The sequence below is a fragment of the Bombina bombina genome, chromosome 1 (genome assembly GCF_027579735.1).
Source record: "Bombina bombina isolate aBomBom1 chromosome 1, aBomBom1.pri, whole genome shotgun sequence".
Lineage (NCBI taxonomy): Eukaryota > Metazoa > Chordata > Amphibia > Anura > Bombinatoridae > Bombina > Bombina bombina.
Genome location: NC_069499.1, coordinates 1,314,706,164 through 1,314,732,719, shown reverse-complemented (window position 1 = coordinate 1,314,732,719; position 26,556 = coordinate 1,314,706,164).

Below are 26,556 nucleotides of genomic sequence, written 5' to 3'. Positions count from 1 at the left end.
TCCTTAAAACAGATATTTAAAATTGAAGCAGGTTTGCATAAACAGGACTCTTTACAAAGGTAGAGGCAAATGAAATGCTTCCAGTTTCCCAATTTATTAATGAATTATGCTGTCTGCCGGGGTAGTCCTAAAATCAAAGGGAACAGGTCTGAGACAACAGCATCAAACTCTAATGTCTCATTTTGCACAACAGGACCCCCACCCATAGGACTACTATCAGTAACAAATAGAGGAACCGAGTGAGGGGCCGGAAGGGGAGGCGCTACATTGTGGTGGTGTAGCGGTGCTCTGTGAAGGGAAAAACCAAGCTAGATCACCCCTAATGAATCGAAAAGAGAAAAAAACAACAAGCTAGCCTTGACAGTCAGAATGCATGGAACACACTGCTATCCTTCGGGAGGCTTGCCAGAGCAGCCTCTGTTGAGAAACAAAGTCTGGACCATAACTCGACGTTACCAATGACCTGTAGTATGGGTCGATTGTAGGAACTGTGCATCTGGGAAACAGCACAGTGACATACCTTACCCCGCTAGACTGAGACAAACGGTGCCGACATGAGGCGTGGAGTTGTTGCATGATCACTGCAGTGAGGACCATGTAGGAGAGGGCTGGAGGGAGAGGCATTATTTATGGTGAGTGGGGACACACAGAAAACCATGTTCCCTAAAAGTGGACACATGCAGCAGATACAAAGTCCGAAAGGCTGGGAAGGTGGAGGAGCTATGTTTAAAATAAAAAAGGGCAATCGTGTAATAATTGGCCTAAATAAACAGGCAGAGTGGTTAAAGCGCATACCAATTTGAGTCACTTTTAAAGTCAAGCATATTTTCTGTGATACCTGTGTATGCTTACACTGCTGCTGAAGTCAAGTACTTTTGAGGTGAAACCTGTGTATGTTTACCCCACTCCTGAAGTCAAATACCACTACTGTGATATCAGTGCATGTTTATCTTTGTGCTTGAAGCTAATTTCTCTGTCACAATACCAGTATAGACCCACTTGGCTGTTGAAGTTAAGAAACATTGCTGAGACAGCTGTGGATGTTTACATTGCTACTGGAGTCAAGTATCTCTGTGGTAATACCTATGCATGCTTACCTTACTCATGAAGTCAAATATCCCTGCTGTGATACTTGAGTATGCCGTATCTGGGTGGACACTAAGCGCCTAATGCTAAAAGGGACCCTTTGCTCTAATAAATTGACCCCTAGCGGTCAGAAAAGTGGATATTCAGAAAGAAAAATTATTATTAAAGCGCCAAAAGGACAAGGCTGGGTCTAAGTGAAATTATATCATTTATTACAATGAATATAGAAAACAGTTAAAATATATCTAGAGTACATAAAAAATATATATACATATATCCTGGATCCAAGATTTACAATAATTAAAACAAAATGTAAAAGCAATCAGTAAAAATAGATGTATCCAAAACTTGATTTTATCAGTACTTCGATTGGTTGGAAATCTGATATGTTGTGAGTCAATGATACAAGCTATGTATCTTAACAGTGCTTTAAAGCAAATGGATTGAATGTTATTTGATTGAGTGTGGGTGCTCTTATTAACACATCAGTGTGAAATAGTAAAGTGCAAACAAAGGTTAACAAAGAACAGTGTAAAGATCAGTGTAAACCTATGATGTGAACACAACTAGCAATCGTTAAATTGTGTAGTGTTAGTGTACAATGGCAAACTCCAAAAAAAAAAAAAAAAAAAAAAAAAAAAAAAAACATATAAAAAATATAATTTAGAATATAAAAATATAAAAATATAAAAATCCAAAAAAAAGGTCCAAAAAAGTCCTGAAACAAAGTGAACAGTCAAACAACAGTGGAGAATGTCAGATGTGAAAAATTAAAAATGAAAAATGAATAAATGTACTTGTTTGTCCCAAACAGATGTAGTGGTATTCCTCCCAGTGTTTTTTCTCCCAAGTGTTAGATGTAGATAAGACTCCTAAGTGATGACCCAATCGGTCAGTCAGTGATCTGCCATATTGATCCTTTCTGTCAAAGATACAAGAACAATAATAGTGCAGACGTTTTACAAAATAGCTCCCTATCAGAGTATCACTTACCAGTCGACGCGTTTCGGTCAGGCATTGACCTTTATCAAGACTCTTGATAAAGGTCAATGCCTGACCGAAACGCGTCGACTGGTAAGTGATACTCTGATAGGGAGCTATTTTGTAAAACGTCTGCACTATTATTGTTCTTGTATCTTTGACAGAAAGGATCAATATGGCAGATCACTGACTGACCGATTGGGTCATCACTTAGGAGTCTTATCTACATCTAACACTTGGGAGAAAAAACACTGGGAGGAATACCACTACATCTGTTTGGGACAAACAAGTACATTTATTCATTTTTCATTTTTAATTTTTCACATCTGACATTCTCCACTGTTGTTTGACTGTTCACTTTGTTTCAGGACTTTTTTGGACCTTTTTTTTGGATTTTTATATTTTTATATTTTTATATTCTAAATTATATTTTTTATATGTTTTTTTTTTTTTTTTTTTTTTTTTTTTTTTTTTTTTTTTTTTTGTTTTTTTTTTTTTTTTTTTTTTTTTTTTTTGGAGTTTGCCATTGTACACTAACACTACACAATTTAACGATTGCTAGTTGTGTTCACATCATAGGTTTACACTGATCTTTACACTGTTCTTTGTTAACCTTTGTTTGCACTTTACTATTTCACACTGATGTGTTAATAAGAGCACCCACACTCAATCAAATAACATTCAATCCATTTGCTTTAAAGCACTGTTAAGATACATAGCTTGTATCATTGACTCACAACATATCAGATTTCCAACCAATCGAAGTACTGATAAAATCAAGTTTTGGATACATCTATTTTTACTGATTGCTTTTACATTTTGTTTTAATTATTGTAAATCTTGGATCCAGGATATATGTATATATATTTTTTATGTACTCTAGATATATTTTAACTGTTTTCTATATTCATTGTAATAAATGATATAATTTCACTTAGACCCAGCCTTGTCCTTTTGGCGCTTTAATAATAATTTTTCTTTCTGAATACTTGAGTATGCCTATTTGCCCTGGTAGATAAGTACTTCTGCAGTGATACTTGTGTATGCTTACCTTGAACCAGAAGCCAAACATATCAGTCGTGATACTTGTGCATGCTTATCTCACTTCTAAAACCCAGCACTTTTGCAGTGATACCGGTGTATGCTCACCCTGCTTCTGAAGTCAAGCATTCCTGTAGTGATACCTGTGTATGCTTGCCTTGCCTTTGACGCTAGACATCTCTGCTGTGACACTGGTGTAGGCTTACCTTGCTCTTGAAGCTAAGCACTTCTGCAGTGATTCCGGTGTATGCTTACCTTGCTTCAGAAGCCTATCATACCTGCTGTGATACCTGTACATGCTGATTTTGTCATTGAAGTAAAGCATCTCTGCTGTGATACTTATATATGCTTACCTTATCTTGGAAGCCAACCACTCTTACTGCAATACCAGTGTATGCTTATTTCGCTCCTGAAGCCAAGCATTCCTGAGGTGATATCTACATATGCTCACTTTTGCCCCTGAAAACGAGCATTCTTGCTATAGTATCTGGGTATACTGACTTTACTCCTGAAGCCAAGCATTTATGTTGAGATTTTTGTGTATGTTTATCTTGCTCCTGAAGTCAAATCTTTCTGCTGTGACACTTGTTTATGCTGACCTTGTTTTTGTAGCCAAGCATCTCTGCTGTGATACTGATGTAGGCTTACCTTGTCCCTGAAGCCAAGTATTTAGGCTGTTACCCACATGTATGCTTACCATGCTACTGAAACCAAGTATTTTGATATGATACCTGTGTATGCCTAGCTTGCTTATGAAGTCAAGTATGTCTGCTGTGATACCCATGAATGTATACCTTGTTTTTAAATTCAAGTACCTCTACTGTGATTTTGGTGTACGTTTATTTTGTTCCTGAAGCCAAGTATCCCTGTTGTGATACTTGCATATGTTTTTATTGCCCCCGAAGTAAAGATCAACAAAAAAGAGACACTTGTTGAAAGTCTTAAAAACAGATGTTTCAAATAAGCTATTAGAGTTGGAGTATTATAAAAAATGATAGGGAGAAAGTAACTAGCATAAAATTGACATCTGACCACCAAGTATTGGACAAGCCCATTTTTGCATGAACAAAGGAAAGTTAAGTGAGTACTTCTATTTTTTTGCTTTTTTATAACCCTGGGACTTGTCATTATCAAGAAACCTATTTATCTGGGAACTGATTTGACTTTCTGGCTTAAGTTGTGGGGACTACCCTGATATTAAGATTGCATGATTAATCTGAACCCATATGTTGTATCAATAATATCTGCGTTTACAAGTTGTATAGACCATAAATATTTAATGTAGCTCTTTAGCAATTAAAGAGAAAATATACATAGGAAAGTTCATAAATAAGAATTACAACTGTCAGGGGTACATGCCAACTGTAGAGTGTGATAAAACCCAAATTTTGAAGAATCTTTGTCAATATTATCTATCGCTGTATGAGAAGTATGATCTCTTATATACAACAGAACTAGATTCAATATTTTATACTTACCTGGGAAGTAGCTATTTAGATGGCTAATAATTCACTATACACCCTTTTTTCTACTTTATTTAATTTGCACAGCACTGCATGTGGAAGGTGTGAACCTTCAATACACCAACACGTTAGAGGATAAGATAGGAATACCATATAGGTCTAAATAGACCCAGATTTTTTTTTATATATTTGTGTTCCACATATGGAAAAATATATAATATCTAATAAAAATAAATCACCTGCAATGCCATCTAAAGCAAGGGAAAAACAACTTAGAGCAGGTAATGATAGTATAAATGAAAATGTTTTGGATTCAACAAACACAAGTATGCATCCTATAGATTCACATGAGCTGGTTAAACAAATCTCGGATTTAATGCTACCGCAATTTGATCAAATTATAAAAGAGATGTCAATGTTATCACACAAAGTTAAAAAAAATTTAAAATAGACTAAAAGAAGCTGAGAACAGAATATCTTACTTAGAAGATGCTAATTTTATACAAGAACTAATAATTAAAGAACAAGCTAGTCAGTTGACAGGAATACAGAACAAATTGGAAAAATTAGAAGACCGCTCATGGCGTAACAATATAAAAAATATTGGTGTACCAAAATCACTAGAATTTCAGGATCTGGTGAAGTTTACTTCATTTCAGTTACCCCAACATTTGGGATTGCAAGTAAACAGCAGGGCATACAAGTTGAAAGAGCTCACAGATTAGGTAGTATTAGAAAATATTCAGATGGCAATACAAAAACTAGAGTGATTATTGTCAAATACCTTAACTACCAGGATCAGATGAATATAATGAGATAATATAAACAGAAAATATCAGTTACCATAGGAGATAAAAATATATTTCTCTTACAAGATTTATCTGTTGATGCATCACAAGAAAAGAAGATAAATTGCCCCAATATGTACAAATCTAATCAAAAGTGGGCTCAGGGCCACAATAATTTATCCAGCTAAGATCAGTATATTTAATGAACAGGGAAATGTACTTCTAAATAACTTAGAGGAAGCTAAAGATTATTAAAAAAAAAATATACAAGCTGAACAGAATTACAGGTCAGAAGAAGTTAACAAGAACATACAGTAGATTGTTGAAAATTGGAAATGTTATTGTTTTTTTCTTTGTTTTCTTTTTTGATGTAAAATATGATAGAAAACAACTGTTCTGCAAATGCTATAGGACACTGAAACTCCCTCTTGGTGGTATTTTTTTCTTTTGCTAAATCCCGAAGATTGGGATATCTTTAAATAAGAGTTTTCTAATCATATTTTAGAATGAAAGAACAAGTTAAAATCACTTCATGGAATGTTGGGGGGATTTCCTCCCCAATTAAAAGGAAAAACATGCTAAAACTCAAAAAAACACAGTTCTGACATCGCTATGCTGCAAGAAACGCATTTCAAAGAGCAAGAGATAAATAAACTCCAAACAGGATGGGTAGGGGAAGTTATAGTAACGCAATGTTTAAATAGGAAAAAGGAATGGGGATTCTTTTTAACAAAATTTTAAAATATAACATTTTATCGAGTGAATTAGATATTGAAGAGAGGTATATCATTTTACAGATTGAAATTGAGGGAATGTTATTGATTTTGTGCAATGTATATGGTCCAAATGGATTGGATAGGGATTTTTTAGAAGGACTCTAAATTAAATTAATGAATTATAGCCCAAAAAAAATTATATTAGCAGGGGATCTGAACATGGTTATGCATCCAACTCTTGACAGAGTAAAACCGTAAAAGAGTAAAAAAGAGTAAAAAAAAAATTGAATAAAAATAGCAGACAAGAAGCTAAATTTCTTAAAAATTATTGTGAAGTATTAAGACTTAAAGATATATGAAGAATCCAAAATCCAGACTTAAGACTGTTCTCATGTGAGTCACAGAGGCATAAAACAATGTCAAGAATTGATGCATAAAGTTCAAAAGAAAGTTGGATTGGGCTTTTTAGAGATCCGGGATATAATATTCAATGTCCTAATGAACTTGCACATATACAGGTAGCTGGGTGCTGGACTGCTACAAACATGTTCTTACATACACCTTTCTATAACCACAGTCCCAAAGATAGCAGGAAATATCCAAATAACCTTACCAGGGAGCAGAGACCTTGTTATTCAGACCTATCTGATCTTTTTCACTGAGCTTGTCGGCGTCTTTTACCCTCTGTGGCAGGCAATCTCGGCTGTGTTCACGGTTGATGCGAATGACGTGGATGACGTCACATGAAGGGGCTGGTCACTGAGGCTGTATGGAGCTGGAGCGATAGCTGAAACCTACAGCTATGATATCCGTCATGCTGGAAGCTAAGCCACTGGTAAAGGCAGTAGAAAGGAAGAAATGAGGCGGCTTGCTCCAAAATAAAACTTCAATTTATTGATGAATATTGAAATTTCAGGAGGAAACACATTGTGAGATGAGCGTCGCACCACCGGCTTACGCATTTCGTCTGGATGCCGTAATCATAGCCATAGGGTGCTATGCTGTACACACAGCTTAAAAAGGTGATTAGCTATTTACTATTGGTTAAAAGAAAATAAGATATGCCCATATCACAGGTGTCACTATGGCCATATTGATGACACTTAGAAAGACAAGAGTACTGAATAACATATTTACAAACTTAAGTTTCCAAACACAATCTTATATAAAGAGATACACAATGTTAGAAAAACACAAAATAAAAGGAAATGCTATGTAAACATATGATAAAACATACCTCTGATTCAGAAACATAATAACACATTGTCCCATAAACAGTATATTTAATATCAACAAATGAGAATTACTTTGTATATGATACATAAAGTAAAGCAATTAACATGCCCAAATATATTTATATTGGATAGAGTTTTCATATATAAAATGGTGAAAGAGGTAAAAATGAATACTATATATATACATTCACAAAAATACATCCCAGTGACAGGTCAATATAAGCCTGAACAAAAAAATATATGTCAACCACAATAAAAGATATATATATGTTTAAGTATCAATTCCAGGTAATATACCAGAACAAAATTATATTATATTAGATTGACATATATAAATTATTGAGAAATAAGAGAGGTAGAGATATTGTGATTACTTCTAAATGGAGACAATTCCAAACATAAATACTCATGTAAAACAAAAGAAAATAAATGCATATATATATTATATTCTTAATATTTTAAACAGTATGGAAAAATATAGGATACATAAACCCTAAATGATAAACAATCTTTCTATACGAATAGTTACTATATGCATACGCTTATTCCCAAAAATTTATGAGATCATATCTCGAATGTAGACCTGATGGGATTTGAGTCCCCAAACAAAAAATCCAAAACATTTCTCTTTTAGCCAATAGGTGGTCAAGATCACCACCCCTGGTGGGTGTCCTAACCTTCTCTATTACACACCATTTAAGGGTACTGAGACTGCTGTTGTGCTGAATAGAAAAATGTTGGACAAGTGGGGTTGTAGAATTACCATTTGTAATGGTCTAAAAATGCTCCCTCATTCGGGAATTGATATCCCTACTGGTGAGACCCACATACTGAGCCTTGCACTGGGTGCAAGTCAAAAGGTAGATCACACCAGTAGCGGTACCATTCAGGCATGATATAATGTCAAAGACATCCCCTGTGACTACAGACTTAAAATTAGAAGTAACTGTCACAAAGTCACAAGGTTTACACCTTCGGTGTCCACACTTAAACATATCTAAATGGCGTAACCATGAGCTAGACATTGCTGTAGTTTGTCTCAATTGGGTAGGGGAGAGGATAGATGCGAGGGTATGACATTTTCTATATGAACACCTTTTGCCCTTAGACACAGTTGATAGTAAAGCATCATCTGCTGCCAGGATAGAAAAATGTTTTTTCACAATATTACAGATGTCAGAATACTGAGCACTGTATGTAGTTTTGAAATTAGTGCCCTCAAATCTATCCCCTCTAGCCTTCTTTCTACCTTTAAGGAGAGTTTTTCTTGACTCAGTTTGGACACACTTTCTTTCTCTTGTAATATCTTTCAAGGGATACCCTCTTTCTTTGAGTCTATGCTCCAAAAGGTTTGCCTCAACTTCAAAGTCAGTTTGCTCACTGCAATTTCTCTTGATTCTGGTATATTGTCCCTTTGCCACCACAAATGAAATGTGTCTAGGGTGATAGCTGGAACCATGTAATAACATGTTTCCAGAAATGGGCTTTCTATATGCCCTAGTAATAACTTTGCCATTCTTTCACCCTGCGAGTAACACATCTAAATAGTTTATCCTATTGACATTATACTCATAGGTACATTTTAGACCTAGTTGATTGTTATTTAAATACTCAAAAAGTTAGGTATCAAATCAATGGGACCTGTCCAAATTAACAACAAATTATGTTGGACCTGTAAGGGTTTCTATCCCCAAAGATGTGCACCATCTCTAATCAACCTAAGTATAAGTTGGCGTAGGAGGGGGCAAATTTAGCCCCCATGACTGTGCCACATCTTTGGAGATAGAAACAATCCTCGAACCTAAAGAAATTGGAGTTAACAAAAATTTGACAATCCTAACAATATATGCCTGAAAACCAGTCGTATAATTGGTAGAGTTACGCAAAAATAATTCAATCGCTTTGATACCCTCCAAGTGGGGAATGAAGGAGTATAGTGCAACAGCATCTATAGTGAGCCATATTGACCCATTTTCCTTGACTGATCAAATGTTTGGTGTTCTGAATGAAGGAAGGTAAAGAGCAAACCAAAGGCTGGAGAATTGAATCAAGCCATTGTGAAGTGTGCTCAAGCAAGGAATCTATTCCACTGACTATAGGTCTACCCTGAACATTAGTGACAGATTTGTGGACTTTCGGCAGATGGTGGAACAATGGTGTTTTTGGACATTTTACATCCAAATATTCAGCGTTTTTTTTTTTCTTTGGTTCAGCAAACCTTGTTCTACACCATCATCCAAAATGTCCGCAAGTTCCTTTTTGTATTTTAATGTGGGATCCCTAGGCAAAACTTCATAATCATGTTGATTACACAGCTGTCTTCTTTTTGTGTACGAGATAAATTACTTTTAGTATGTTTTATAGAAGCCTTTAGGGTTAAAAGGTCTTTTTTCACCCTTTTATGGAAAGTTACCAAAATACCACCCCTATTGTGTATAGGATAAAATTTAGAGTTACATCGAAATGAAGTGCCCATATTTACCTCTCCTGATTCACCAATGCCTTCTGATTCCAGAGAATTCATGGATATTAAGTCACGTGTTTCACTAAAAATAACAAATTCAGGCAGAGACAAGTCAGGAGAGGCAATGATACTCTCAATGGAAGAATCCCTTGATTAAAATGCTTCTTAAGGGCCAGATTCCTAACAAAATGGTTTAAATCAAGTAAAGTTTGAAACATATCAAAATCAGTAGTGGGTACAAAGCCCAAGCCAAGACTTAGAAAATGTTCCTGATCTTGTGTCAAGATTGTACTGGATAAACTGATTACATTATTTATTTGTTTTTGCTTAATGGGCGACTTCCCTTGAGTTGGTACCTCTCCTGTATGGATTGGTCTGATTGAGTGGCTAGTATGCTTGGAATTGTCGACCCTCCCCCCCTTTGGATCCAATTCCAAAGGAAAAACCTTATCAAGATCTGCTGCCACACCACTGGTTTTATAGTTAGGCGGGATCCCTGTATCTGGCTTTGCATGGTAACCTGGTATATAATTGCTTGTACTAGCATTAATCTTGGGTATTACTACCAGATCATTTGGGGGAATGTTAAAAATGTCAGTATGTTTCAAAATGCCAGGTTTGGGGGGGGTTATAGAAGCATTGTTAGGCCTGGAATCATCAGATGATTACTCAGTGTCACTTTCAGTTAATGTGCTTGTTCTCCATTTTAGATGATTTGCCTCTTGCCACTGAGTTTTGTAACATATCATCGAACCTAACAAAGTCTGGTTCCAAACTTCTCTTATTCAGTTCAATTTGCAACTTGTCATCTATTTGTGTTTTGATTTGATCTAAAGCAACTTTTCTGTAAGCAATCAGCATTAGCATTAACCTAGAGGAACATTCAGACAAAATGTCATTCCAGGTATCAATACATTCTTTGTCAGTTGGGTCCACCTCAAAGGTGGGAAATTTGTACACTCACAAACCCCTAGATATCATGCCTGACTTCATATATTTATCAAAAGTCCCAATGTCCAATTGTATTTTCATTTCTTTTAACAGTAAATTCTCCATATTGTCAGACAATGTACTCAATGAGAGGGATCCTTTATTGTCAGAAAATGTAAGGCCACAGTCTTTTGTCGTGTCATAACGTGCCATAGCTGTTCTCAAGGAAAAGAATGTTTGCTTAACTTGAGGTGTGTCCTCCATGAGTAGTGTGCACGGGGAAACTCTAATTTAACCCACATCCTGGTTACCACCAGACGTATCCTAAATGATAAAGTTCAAAAGAAAGTTGGATTGGGCTTTTTAGAGATCCTGGATATAACATTCAATGTCCCAATGAACTTGCAAATATACAGGTAGCTGGGTGCTGGACCACTACAAACATGCTCTTATGTACACCTTTCTATAACCACAGTCCCAAAGATAGCAGGAAATATCCAAACAACCTTACCAGGGAGCAGAGACCTTGTAATTCAGAAATATCGGATCTTTTTCACCAAGCTTGTCGGAGTCTCTCACCCTCAGTGGCAGGCAATCTCAGCTGTGTTCGCGGATGATGCGAATGACGTGGATGATGTCACATGAAGGGGCTGGTCACTGAAGCTGTAAGGAGCTGGAGAGATAGCTGAAACCTACAGCTATGATATCCGTTGTGCTGGAAGCTAAGTCACTGGTAAAGGCAGTAGAAAGAAAGGAATGAGGCAGTTGCTCCAAAATAAAACTTCAATTTATTGATGTATATTGAAATTTCAGGAGGAAACACATAGTGAGATGAGCGTAGTATTCCTAGTTTTGGAGAACTTACTGGGAACAAAAATGTCAACATACATTAAAGAAATTACATTATCAGATCATGCAATACTTTCCTTCAAGTTGCAAATTAAAACTTATAAGTCGAATAAGTTTGCAACATTTTATTTTCCTATCTACTTAATTTTTAATACCCAGTTTAAAGAATGGTTGAGACTGAAATGGAATGTTTTTTGTTTTTTTAATCATGAATATAAAGATAAAAGCGAAACATTCAAATCAATGATCAGAGGAGAAATAAAAGCTTATTTAGTTGGGGAAAAAAATAAACTCAGGCTAAAGATCTCCAATCATTTAGCCATCTAAGTAATTGCTTCAATGCATATATAAGTGACCCTTCCAAACACCTATGGGAAAGATACATGAGGGGAAAAAGAGATCTTTCTCAACCAAAAAATGAGACAGGAAGAGCTGAGAACTAGAGCTTTCTATTACAGACATAGCAGAAAAGCTGGGAAGTTCTTGGCTAATTTAGTAAAACTTAAAAAGAAAAAACAATCACCTAGATTTAGAGTTCTGCGTTAACCGTCCAAACCAGCATTAGGGGGTCCTAACGCTGGTTTTGGCCGCCCGCTGGTATTTAGAGTCAGTCAGGAAAGGGTCTAACGCTCACTTTCCAGCCGCGACTTTTCCATACCGCAGATCCCCTTACGTCAATTGCGTATCCTATCTTTTCAATGGGATCTTTCTAACGCTGGTATTTAGAGTCTTGGCTGAAGTGAGCATTAGACCCTCTACCGACAAGACTCAAGCCGCAGAAAAAAGTCAGGAGTTAAGAGCTTTATGGGCTAACGCCGGTTTATAAAGCTCCTAACTACTGTGCTCTAAAGTACACTAACACCCATAAACTACCTATGTACCCCTAAACCGAGGTCCCCCACATCGCCGCCACTCTAATAAAAATTTTTAACCCCTAATCTGCTGACCACACACCGCCGCAACCTACATTATCCCTATGTACCCCTAATCTGCTGCCCCTAACATCGTCGACCCCTATATTATAATTATTACCCCCTTATCTGCCCCCCCCAACGTCGCCGGTACCTACCTACACTTATTAACCCCTAATCTGCCGACCGGACCTCGCCGCTACTATAATAAATGTATTAACCCCTAAAGCTAAGTCTAACCCTAACACCCCCCTAAGTTAAATATAATTTTTATCTAACAAAATAAATTAACTCTTATTAAATAAATTAATCCTATTTAAAGCTAAATACTTACCTGTAAAATAAACCCCAATATAGCTACAATATAAATAATAATTATATTGTAGCTATTTTATTATTTATATTTATTTTACAGGCAACTTTGTATTTATTTTAACTAGGTACAATAGCTATTAAATAGTTAATAACTATTTAATAGCTACCGAGTTAAAATAATTACAAAATTACCTGTAAAATAAATCCTAACCTAAGTTACAATTAAACCTAACACTACACTATCAATAAATTAATTAACTAAACTATCTACCATTATCTACAATTAAATCAACTAAACTAAATTACAAAAAAAAACAAAACACTAAATTACAAAAAATAAAAAAGATTACAAGAATTTTAAACTAATTACACCTACTCTAAGCCCCCTAAAAAAATAACAATGCCCCCCAAAATAAAAAATGCCCTACCCTATTCTAAAATAAAAAGTTAACAGCTCTTTTACCTTACCAGCCCTTAAAAGGGCCTTTTGCGGGGCATGCCCCAAAGAATACAGCTCTTTTGCATTTAAATAAACATACAATACCCCCCCAACATTACAACCCACCACCCACATACCCCTAATCTAACCCAAACACCCCTTAAAAAACCTAACTCTAAGCCCCTGAAGATCTCCCTACCTTATCTTCACCACGCCGGGTACCACCGATCCGTCCAGAAGAGGGTCCGAAGTCTTCATCCTATCTAGCAAGAAGAGGTCCAGAAGAGGGTCCGAAGTCTTCATCCTATAAGGCAAGAAGAGGACATCCGGACCGGTAGACATGTTCATCCAGGCGGTGTCTTCTATCTTCATCCATCCGGTGCGGAGCGGGACCATCTTGAAGCAGCCGACGCGGATCCATCCTCTTCTTCCGGCGACTCCCGACAAATGAAGGTTCCTTTAAGTGACGTCATCCAAGATGGCGTCCCTCGAATTCCGATTGGCTGATAGGATTCTATCAGCCAATCGGAATTGTTAGGAAAAATCTGATTGGCTGATTGAATCAGCCAATCAGATTCAAGTTCAATCTGATTGTCTGATCCAATCAGCCAATTAGATTGAGCTCGCATTCTATTGGCTGTTCTGTAACAGTAGTGTAAATTTAAAAAAAAAAAACTTTTTTGACTGTGAAACATCAGTCTGCTTGTGTAATCTAATTGCAGTTGCCTGCCTGCCAGTGTGTGTGCAAGGCCCACTTGCCCAGTGCCACCACTCATATCTGGTGTAACAGTAGTGTAAATTTAAAAAAAAAAAACTTTTTTGACTGTGAAACATCAGTCTGCTAGTGTAATCTAATTGCAGTTGCCTTCCTGCCAGCGTGTGTGCCAGGCTCACAGCGTATACTGTTCCCACTTGCCCAGTGCCACCACTCATATCTGGTGTAACAGTAGTGAAAATTTAAAAAAAAAAAAAAACTTTTTTGACTGTGAAACATCAGTCTGCTTGTGTAATCTAATTGCAGTTGCCTGCGTGCCAGCGTGTGTGCAAGGCTCACAGCGTATACTGTGCCCACTTGCCCAGTGCCACCACTCATATCTTGTTTAATAGTAGTGTAAGTGTACATTTAAAAAAACAACAACTTTTTGGACTGTGAAACATCAGTCTGCTTTTTTGTGTCAGGCTCACAGCGTATACTGTGCCCACTTGCCCAGTGCCACCACTCATATCTTGTTTAATAGTAGTGTAAGTGTACATTTAAAAAAAAAAAAAACTTTTTGGACTGTGAAACATCAGTCTGCTTTTTTGTGTCAGGCTCACAGCGTATACTGTGCCCACTTGCCCAGTGCCACCACTCATACCTTGTTTAATAGTAGTGTAAGTGTACATTTAAAAAAACAAAAAACTTTTTGGACTGTGAAACATCAGTCTGCTTTTTTGTGTCAGGCTCACAGCGTATACTGTGCCCACTTCCCAATGGCACCACTCATATCTTGTTTAATAGTAGTGTAAGTGTACATTTAAAAAAAAATGACAGGCAGAGGCAGGCCACCCCGCAGGTGCAGTCATGGTCGTGGTGTGATTCCCTTTGGCCCTAGAATAATGCCCAGTGTTCATAGGCCACGTAACATGAACTCAAATCGTTCTGAGGACATAGTTGACTTTTTAACACAGGACACCCAATCTTCTATAACCTCCGAACCTTGACGCACCATCCTCCTCCAGCTTATCTTCGGGCAGCACCTCTCAAGTTACCACTCGCCCGCCTGCCGCCACCACCAACACTAGCACCACAGCTGCTTCACTTGATCTGTCAGAGGAGTTATTTACACATCAGTTGGAAGAAATGAGTGATGCGCAACCATTATTGCCAGAGGATGTAGATAACAGGGATATGTCTCAGTGAGGCAGCATTACACACATGGTTCTATGGTGTAATGATGATGATGTTGTACCCGCTGCGGGAGTTTGGTCTGTCACTGTGAAGCAGGCGTAACCCTTACACTACCTGATCGATACAACATCATACCTGATGTTTTAAAGCATGTTATTCCAACCAATTTAGGAATGTTAGGTGATTTATGCCCTTTATGGCTTAAAACCAGACTCTGCATCAACTATGTAATTTTCCATGGGAGTTTTGCCATGGATCCCCCTCCGGCACGCCAGAGTCCAGGTGTTAGTCCCCTTGAAACAACTTTACCATCACTATTGTGGCCAGAAAGAGTCCCTGTGGGTTTTAAAATTCGCCTGCCTATTGAAGTCTATGGGGGTTCGCCCGGTTCCCCGGTTCGCAAACTTTTGCGGGAGTTCGCATTCGCAGTTCGCGAACCCAAATTTTTAGGTTTGCGACATCACTAGTGTATAACAGAGGACATAACAAAGTGGCACTAAGTAGCATACAAACCTAAAAGAATGGAGACAGCATCAACAATCATGGAGTTGGCAGTGCTAACCTGATGTTACTTAGCGAAGACCCTCGCTTCAGCAGCAGAGAATATCCTAATAACAGCGCTCCTTACTCTTCTTCATTTCCAGAAAACGCGGCCATAAGTATGCTGAGGAAGCTGATGGCTCCAACACACAGCGCAATGTCACCTGCACTTGACAAATAATTATTATTACCCAACTTCAGAAGGATAAAAGGCTGCCTTTTTTTTTGATGAGACAATTCAAAGGTTTTAACAATCATTGCAGAACATAGTATTGGCCACTTAACCAACACCAGACAATCAGGTCTAAATCAAAAATAGTCTATCATCAAAGAAAAGAATTTAAACATGTTCACAATATTTATTACCTGGATAAGTATAAAAAAAAACCCCACTAGTATTAGTTATGCACTTCCTACTACTAATGCTCATTAACTTATATAAATACATCCTACTAATGTGCAATGAATATTAGCAGGAAGTACCCACCAGCCAATAATCATTAGTTTCAAGTGCTTCTTAGCCATTGCGTGCTAGTAGGAAGTACACAATTGATAAAGCTGTATTGCTTTCAATTTTAATTTAAAGAACCCAATATTATTTTAATGCAAAAAAAAAGATATCCAACTAATGTAAATTCTGCCCTTTCATATGAAAAACAAAACATGACAGTGGAGTGTAGGATCACTTTAAATGAAAAGTTATTAGAGATAATTTTTTTAAACAGTTTGTTAGTATTAACATGTTGATCAAAATAAAAATAAAATGTTGTTAAAAAGAGTATAACGATTATTTTTAAAACAAACGAAGAAAGATTTGTTTTAATCTAATTGGTTTTGAATTATAATGAGTATATTAATGAGGATAGTCCTATCCTAAATAGTTTCATTTATACCCAACATTTGCAAATGACTCCTACTGAAAATATTGCCCTAGGTTTAAACATTAATTCTTTTTTTCCCAACAATATGGATAGTATAATAACACATAACAATGTTTTGATCTCCTTGGCTAACAATGCAACTGCAATATAATTACTCTCAAAGGCATACTTCATGATACATTGTTTTAATCGAAATAAGAATCTCATAAATAAAAGCGGAGACATTAACTGCATAAAATAAGTTATTTAAATGTTCACATAATTCTCAGACTTCTCATGTATGCTGGAATTCTTATTTAATGCAATATAATTATTTTTTTTCTTCAAGATTCTAAAAATTATTATTAAATGAATACAGAATATCAGTTCATGGAAAGGTTAACTTAACCTTGAAATGCTTAAGACTTATAGGGTTTAAATATAGATGTATTTAAACTGTGATATTAAATAAAATCATTGTGTAAAAATGTATTCAATGATAAGCATTTAGAAATGTTAAAATAATTATTTAGCAGCTTTTTGAACTGACAGAATCAATTAAATACATTGGGGGGTAGTTATCAAGCCATCAACCTCAAATACGCTGGAATTCCGCAGCGTATTTGTGGCGAGGCTGATTCGCCTTAGTTATCAAAGGCTCGAGACCGGCAAAAGTAGAATTTTGTGACGTAAGCTTCGATCCGCCGGACTCAGTCCGACACAGATCGATTCTTACGTCACTCCAGATGTTCCGCACACAAGTGCGGCACATTCTCACTACTTTTGCTAGCTATCAAAAAACTAGCAGGTACGCTCGGCACTTTTACGGCCCAGCGTACCTGGTTTTCAATCCGCCACCCCTGGAGGCGGCGGATCCCATAGGAATCAATGGGAGTCTGACCATAGCGAAAGTACAAGTTCGCTGCTGACAGACATCCCATTGATTTCTATGGGAGCTGTCTACACCTAACACCCTAACATGTACCCCGAGTCTAAACACCACTAATCTGACCCCCCCCTACACCGCCGCAACTAAATAAAGTTATTACCCCCTAAACCGCCGCTCCCGGAGCCCACCGCAAGCTACTCTATACATATTAACCCCTAAACCGCCGCTCCCGGAGCCCACCGCAACTATAATAAATGTATTAACCCCTAAACCGCCGCTCCCTGAACCCGCCGCAACCTATATTAAATGTATTAACCCCTAATCTGCCCCCCCTACACCGTCGCCACCTATAATAAATTTATTAACCCCTATCCTGCCCCCCACTACGCCGCCGCCACTGTAATAAAATTATTAACCCCTAAACCTAAGTCTAACCCTAACGCCCCCTAACTTAAATATTAATTAAATAAATCTAAATAAATTAACTCTTATTAACTAAATGAATCCTATTTAAAACTAAATACTTACCTTTAAAATAAACCCTAATATAGCTACAATATAAATAATAATTATATTCTAGCTATCTTAGGATTTATTTTTATTTTACAGGTACCTTTCAATTTATTTTAACCATGTACAATAACTATTAAATAGTTATTAACTATTTAATAGCTTACCTAGCTAAAATAAAGAGAAATGTACCTGTGAAATAAATCCTAACCTAAGTTACAATTACACCTAACACTACACTATACTTTAATAAATTATTCCTATTTAAAAATAAATACTTACCTGTAAAATAAACCCTAAGATAGCTACAATGTAATTAATACTTATATTATAGCTATCTTAGGATTTATATTTAGTTTACAGGTAACTTTGTATTTATTTTAGCTAGATAGAATAGTTATTAAATAGTTATTAACTATTTAATAACTACCTAGCTAAAAGAAATACAAAATTACCTGTAAAATAAATCCTAACTTAAGTTACAATTAAACCTAATACTACACTATCATTAAATTAACTAAATAAACTACCTACAAATAACTACAATGAAATACAATTACATAAACTAACTAAAGTACAAAAAATAAAAAAAGCTAAGTTACAAAAAATAAAAAATTAAGTTACAAACATGTTAAAAATATTACAACAATTTTAAGCTACTTACACCTAATCTAAGCCCCCTAATAAAATAACAAACCCCCCCAAAATAAAAAAAATCCCTACCCTATTCTAAATTACATAAATTTCAAAGCTCTTTTACCTTACCAGCCCTTAAAAGGGCCATTTGTGGGGGCATGCCCCAAAAAGTTCAGCTCTTTTGCCTGTAAAAGAAAAATACAACCCCCCCCAACATTAAAACCCACCACCCACATACCCCTAATATAACCCAAACCCCCCTTACAAAAACCTAACACTAATCCCCTGAAGATCATCCTACCTTGAGTCGTCTTCACTCAGCCGAGCCACCGATGGAACTGAAGAGGACATCCGGAGCGGAAGAAGTTAATCCTCCAAGCGGCGCTGAAGAAATCTTCCATCCGATGAAGTCATCATCCAGGCGGCGCTGAAGAAGTCTTCGATCCGGCCGATGTCATCTTCAAAGAGGCGCTGAAGAGGTCTTCTATCCGGGCGAAGTCATCTTCCAAGCCGGGTCTTGAATCTTCCTTCCGCCGACGCGGAACCACCTTCTTCACCGACGGACTACGACGAATGACGGCTCCTTTAAGGGACGTCATCCAAGATGGCGTCCCCTCAATTCCGATTGGCTGATAGGATTCTATCAGCCAATCGGAATTAAGGTAGGAAAAATCTGATTGGCTGATGGAATCAGCCAATCAGATTGAGCTCGCATTCTATTGGCTGTTCCGATCAGCCAATAGAATGCGAGCTCAATCTGATTGGCTGATTGGATCAGCCAATCGGATTGAACTTGAATCTGATTGGCTGATTCCATCAGCCAATCAGATTTTCCTACCTTAATTCCGATTGGCTGATAGAATCCTATCAGCCAATCGGAATTGAGGGGACGCCATCTTGGATGACGTCCCTTAAAGGAGCCGTCATTCGTCGTAGTCCGTCGGTGAAGAAGGTGGTTCCGCGTCGGCGGAAGGAAGATTCAAGACCCGGCTTGGAAGATGACTTCGCCCGGATAGAAGACCTCTTCAGCGCCTCTTTGAAGATGACATCGGCCGGATCGAAGACTTCTTCAGCGCCGCCTGGATGATGACTTCATCGGATGGAAGATTTCTTCAGCGCCGCTTGGAGGATTAACTTCTTCCACTCCGGATGTCCTCTTCAGTTCCATCGGTGGCTCGGCTGAGTGAAGACGACTCAAGGTAGGATGATCTTCAGGGGATTAGTGTTAGGTTTTTGTAAGGGGGGTTTGGGTTAGATTAGGGGTATGTGGGTGGTGGGTTTTAATGTGGGGGGGGGTTGTATTTTTCTTTTACAGGCAAAAGAGCTGAACTTTTTGGGGCATGCCCCCACAAATGGCCCTTTTAAGGGCTGGTAAGGTAAAAGAGCTTTGAAATTTATGTAATTTAGAATAGGGTAGGGATTTTTTTTATTTTGGGGGGGTTTGTTATTTTATTAGGGGGCTTAGATTAGGTGTAAGTAGCTTAAAATTGTTGTAATATTTTTAACATGTTTGTAACTTATTTTTTTATTTTTTGTAACTTAGCTTTTTTTATTTTTTGTACTTAGTTAGTTTATGTAATTGTATTTCATTGTAGTTATTTGTAGGTAGTTTATTTAGTTAATTTAATGATAGTGTAGTATTAGGTTTAATTGTAACTTAAGTTAGGATTTATTTTACAGGTAATTTTGTATTTCTTTTAGCTAGGTAGTTATTAAATAGTTAATAACTATTTAATAACTATTCTAACTAGCTAAAATAAATACAAAGTTACCTGTAAACTAAATATAAATCCTAAGATAGCTATAATATAAGTATTAATTACATTGTAGCTATCTTAGGGTTTATTTTACAGGTAAGTATTTATTTTTAAATAGGAATAATTTATTAGAGTATAGTGTAGTGTTAGGTGTAATTGTAACTTAGGTTAGTTTTTATTTTACAGGTTAATTTCAGTTTATTTTAGCTAGGTAAGCTATTAAATAGTTAATAACTATTTAATAGTTATTGTACATGGTTAAAATAAATTGAAAGGTACCTGTAAAATAAATATAAATCCTAAGATAGCTAGAATATAATTATTATTTATATTGTAGCTATATTAGGGTTTATTTTATAAGTAAGTATTTAGTTTTAAATAGGATTCATTTAGTTAATAAGAGTTAATTTATTTAGATGTATTTAATTAATATTTAAGTTAGGGGGGCGTTATGGTTAGGGTTAGACTTAGGTTTAGGGGTTAATCATTTTATTACAGTGGCGGCGGCGTAGTGGGGGGCAGGATAGGGGTTAATAAATTTATTATAGGTTGCGGCGGGTTCATGGAGCGGCGGTTTAGGGGTTAAACTATTTATTTAGTTGCGGAGAGGTGCGGGATCAGCAGGATAGGGGTTAATAATTTTATAATAGAGGGCGACGGTATGGGGGGCAGGATAGGGGTTACTAGGTATAATGTAGGTGGCAGCGGTGTCCGGGAGCGGCGGTTTAGGGGTTAATACATTTATAAGACTTGCGGCGGGGTCTAGGAGCGGCGGTTTAGGGGTTAATACATTTATAAGACTTGCGGCGGGGTCTAGGAGCGGCGGTTTAGGGGTTAATACATTTATAAGACTTGCGGCGGGGTCTAGGAGCGGCGGTTTAGGGGTTAATACATTTATAAGACTTGCGGCGGGGTCTAGGAGCGGCGGTTTAGGGGTTAGTAACTTTATTTAGTTGCGGGGGCCTCCGGGGGCACCGGTATAGGGGGTAGAACAGTGTAGTTTAGTGTGAGTGCTTAGTGACAGGCTAGCAATAAAGCTGGGAAAAAGTTGAAGGGCAGCGAGATCGGATGAGTGATAACTCTCACAGTCCGCTGCTCATCGCCCCGCGGCTTTTTGACAGCTTTATTTGATAACTTAGGCGAACGTATTCAAGGTCCGCGGCGGCGAAGGTAGGCGAGCTTAGGCGGACGTATTGGGCCGGCGAAGCCAGAAAAGTAGACGGCTTGATAACTACCCCCCATAGTCAGCTTATATAGGCTCCCATTCCAATCCATTAACATTTGCTATGCAAAACGTTGTAAGCTGCACGGTTGATTTGTTGTTGTTTTTTTTTACTTCAGTTTCTATGGCATTCCTTTTGATTACCCCTTGCAAAGCATTAATACCTAAATTTGCATATAATTGTTCTGGGTTATTGTCATTTAAATATAACATATACAGTCATGGCCAAAAATATTGGCACCCCTGAATTTCTGTCACCACTTCCCCAGAAAAGTGTTGGATTTACAAATGTTTAGGCATTCTCATGTTTATTTCTTATGTTTGTGTGGGTATGACACAAAAAAGTGGAGAAAAAAGCCAAATCTGACACATTCCATGCAAAACTCCAAAAATGGACTGGACAACATTATTGGCACCTTCTCAAAATTGTAAAAAATAAATGCATTCCAAGTTTGTGATGCTCCTGTAAATTGTAATTAAACTCACCTGTATCAATTAACAGGTGCTGACAATATAGAAATCACATCGGCAACCAGTTAAAATGGTGAAAAATGTACTCAACCTTTGATTCTGTTTTGTGTCTCTGTGTGCCACGCTGAGCATGGAGAAGAGAAAGAGCAGCAAATAATTGTCTGCGGATTTGAGAACAAAAATTGTGGGAAAGCAGGGACAATCTCAAGGCTACAAGTCCATCTCCAGAGATTTTAATGTTTCTGTGTTCACTGTGCGCAACATTGTCAAGACGTTTACAGCCCATGGCACTGTAGCTATTCTCCCTGGACGTGGACGAAAGAGAAAAATTGATCAAAGATTGCAACAAAGGATTGTTCGAAAGATGGATGAAGAACATTGATTAACTTCCAGACAAATTCAAGCTGACCTTCAGGCACAGGGTACAAATTTGTCAGCTTGCACTATACTTTGCCAAATGAATGAAAAGGGACGCTATGGTAGGATACCCAGGAGGACCCCACATCTGACACAGAAACATAAAAAAGCCAGATTACAGTTTGCCAAAACTTACTTTAGGAAGCTAAAATAATTTTGGGAAAATGTGCTTTGGACAAATGAAACAAAATTACAGCTTTTTAGTAAAGCCCATCATTCTACTGTTTTAAGTCCCTACAGTCAAACATGGGGGAGGTTCACTGATGTTTTGGCTTACTTTGCTGCTTCAGGCAACTGATGTCTTGACTGTGTGCATGGCATTATGCAATATAGGGCCCAGTGACGGAAAGTTTGGTCTCCGTCAGAGGTAGTACAGTAGGACAAGGACCCAAAGCACACGTCAAAAAGCACCCAGAAATGGTTTAAGACAAAGCGCTGGAGAGTACTGAACTGGCCAGCAATTAGTCCAGATCTCAATCCCATAGAGCACCTGTGGAGAGATCGCCAAACAGCAGTTGGGAAAAGGAACCCATGAAATCTGAGAGACCTGGAGCAGTTGGCGAAAGAAGACTGGTCCAAGATTCCAGTAGAGAGGTGTAAGAACCTAATTTTGTCCAGTCCATTTATGGAGTTTTGCGTGAAATGTGTCAGATTTGGCTTTTTTTCTCCACTTTTTTATGTCATTCCATTACAAACAAAAGCAATAAACATAAGAATGCCTAAACATTTGTAATTGCAACAATTTCCTGGGCTAAGTGATGCATTATCTGACAGAAATATACAATATTTTTGGCAATGACTGTAAAAGGAACTCTTTGAACCACAGTCTTCTAGGACAAAAATGCAGCACAGGACAGTCCACTTTTCCTTAAAATGTTTTATTCAGTCAGCAACAGCAAAAAACCTTTAAGAGGGAAAACCCAGCATTTTGCAGAATATTTTTTTTTTGTTTGTTTTACGAATCATTCCCATACTTTAGTGACCAGAACTAACACCCTAGCCATAGGCTGAAACTCTCTGTCCCTAACATTACGGTTATAAATGTATTAACTTACGGTAAAATGCTTATTTAAAGTAAACAGGAAAATAGTATTTAATGTACACAGTGAACCTCATCTTTAATGTACAATGTGATTTCAAAATAGCAATTTAAAATCATAAAAAAGTATCAAGTGCACTTTATTGGCTCCATTGGCTCCACTGATAATAGGCGGGCAGACAAGATTAACTGTCATGAATCTCATCCACCCAGCCTCGTTGTGAGCGTGCAGCAATATGTTACCCGCATTTAACATTGCACTGCTTGTGCAATGCTGCACCTGCTCGCATGCAGACAATAGCGTGCTATCGGGATGAATAAAATCTGCCACACATTAATAGGTTGATTAGCAGCAGTCTTAAGACAGCTACTACTTAACTAGCATTTCAGACTTTTTCATGCAAACCTGAAATGCCCCAGCTCTGAAGCTGCTGTGCAGCTTAGTAAATGGGGCCCTATATCTTTATTATAAAATGAACCTCATAGCCTTGGAGAGTGAGCTAAAGAAGTATGTTTTCTTACAGGTCTCATAATATTATCTATGCCTGTGGGTCTCTTTGTTTCACTTTGCAAAATGAAAGCTGGCAAGTTTATCTAAACATATGCTATGTACTTATTGCATTGATAGACACACATGTATGTAAAACTATAACTAATATAAAGTATACTGAAAATAGCACACGTTTCTGTTTGTTTAAAATAATAATTTTATCAGTGCTTGGGTCCCTCTGTCACATTTTCTATCCTGTGAGATTCTCCATTCCAGAGAGATAGATTACTTATTAAGGGGGCCAGCTCATCACTTGCTAGGACTTTTCTGTTCAGTCCCTTTCTTCTTTAGAAAATTGATTGTGATCTCATGTGAGGTAAGCTTGATATTTTACTTAATACTGACACAATTTAGAGAATCAGGCCCATTGTGAGAGTTTACACTAGAGAGTATCCACATGAGGTCAAATAGAACAGATGTGAACTGTTTCTCATGGCCTGTAAAGAAATCACGGGGGAAAACCCCACTTGGGCAATAGTCTATATTTCAGTTAAAGTATTAAAGAAACCAATATCTACCAGGTATCTACCATGATAAGTTTATATTTTTATTCGGAGTAGGATTGCGTTAGCTCTTCTTCCTTTAAAGACAAGTAAAAGTTGGAGCTTTTAAAAATAGTCCTTTTTTTATTAGATGCCAAACATACAGTAACATTGAAATATGTATCCCCCACCCCCAAAATAAATAAATAATAATAATAATTAGGCCTTGAAGGGATGTGAAAAACCATTTTTTTCTTTTGTGATTCAGACAGAGGATACCATTTTAAAAAAGTTTCTAATTTACTTATAATATCAAATTTGATTTGTTCCCATGATATACTTTGTTGAAGAGATACCTAGGTAGGCATCTGGAGACTACATGGCAGGGAATAATGCTCTTGCAAATGGATAACATTCTTGCAAAACTTATGCCACATAGTGCTCCTGAAAGCATACGTCCCTGCATTTCAACAAAAGATACAAAGAGAACCAAGACAAATGTATAATAGAAGCAAATTAAAAAGTTGTTAAAAATTACATGCCCTATCGGAATCACAAAATAAATTGTTTGGGTTTCATATCCCTTTAACGCATTGATTTTCTCATTGAACATCCAAAGTTTTAAATGGACAGCACTGGCTGTGAATAATTGTAGTAATTATAGTAGATATAGGATTGCGACTCACATATTATCAACATCAAAGTAAAAAATGAAGACCAAGCTATTTCATCTTCACGGGTAAAGCTCTCTCCCCATTTTTCAGTATATGAAATAATGCAAAATCAATGAGAGTAAAACAAATCCGGCTTTGTTTGCAAAATTATAGTGTCATTTTTTTTCTAAAAATAATCATCTAATACTCTTTTTAGCAATATTTTGTTATTACTATTACTAACAAGCTGTCATCACTAGAGGAAAAATCATCTATAATAACCTTTCATTTCAAGTGACTGCACTCTACTCTTATGTTTTGTTTTTCATATGAGAGGGTAGCATTTATATATGTTGAATTTTTTATTTATTTTTTTGCATTAAAAAAATATGGAGCTTTTTAAATTAAAATTTAAACCCAATACAAAATTATACATAGTGTACTTCCTACTAATACTAATTGACTGATACGAAATTCCTAATAATGTTCATTGGCAGACAGTCACTCCCGACTAATAATTTAAACTGAGTATCTGGGACTCTGCGCTCTGATATATACGGAATAAACAGTCTTTGGATTGCACTTTTAATAATTTAGGAGACTGTTTGACAGGGAGGTTTACCAGCAATTATGTACAATACATTCACTGAAAAGCACATCCAAAGGTGCAAAAAAAGATTGCTGTGCTTCCAATTTTTAATATTTCTTAGTGCAGTTTAAAGGAATTCACATACTTACTACTCATTCATACTAGTTTATTAAAGAATATTATGCAAGCAGGCACAACACACACATACTGCATTATTTTTTTAATTAGTTAGTTCTGCAATAGTATTGATACTGCCATAGAAAACATGAACAAATATATTCAATGATATCTATTTGAGCTCCCGCTATTGGGAGTTACATTTACTATATTAGGTATCCCGCTTTAATCAGTCTATCAAAGACTAAGCTCCTCCTATAGCAGGAACTGAATTTATTGTTATACTGACTATCGTTTCCTAGACAGGGTTATTTTACTAAAGAGTAAGCCACAAGTTTAAAAATAAAGAGACTAAGCAGCTCCTAACGTGTGCGCCCCTGACGCGCGTTTCACATCACTCTACTTCAGAGGTAATATGGTAAATGTAACTCCCAACAGTGGGAGCTTCAATAGATATCATTGAATATATTTGTTCATTTTTTTCTAAGGCAGTATCAATACTATTGCAGAACTAAGGAGTTAAAAAAAAATAATGCAGTATGTGTGTGTTGTGCTTGTTTGCATAATATACTTTAATTAACTAGTATGAATGAGTAGTAAGTATGTGAATTACCAAATTAATTTAAATTGCACTAAGAAATATTAAAAATAGGAGGCACAGCAATCTTTTTTGAACATTTGGATGTGCTTTTCAGTAAAAGTACTCCCTACAAAT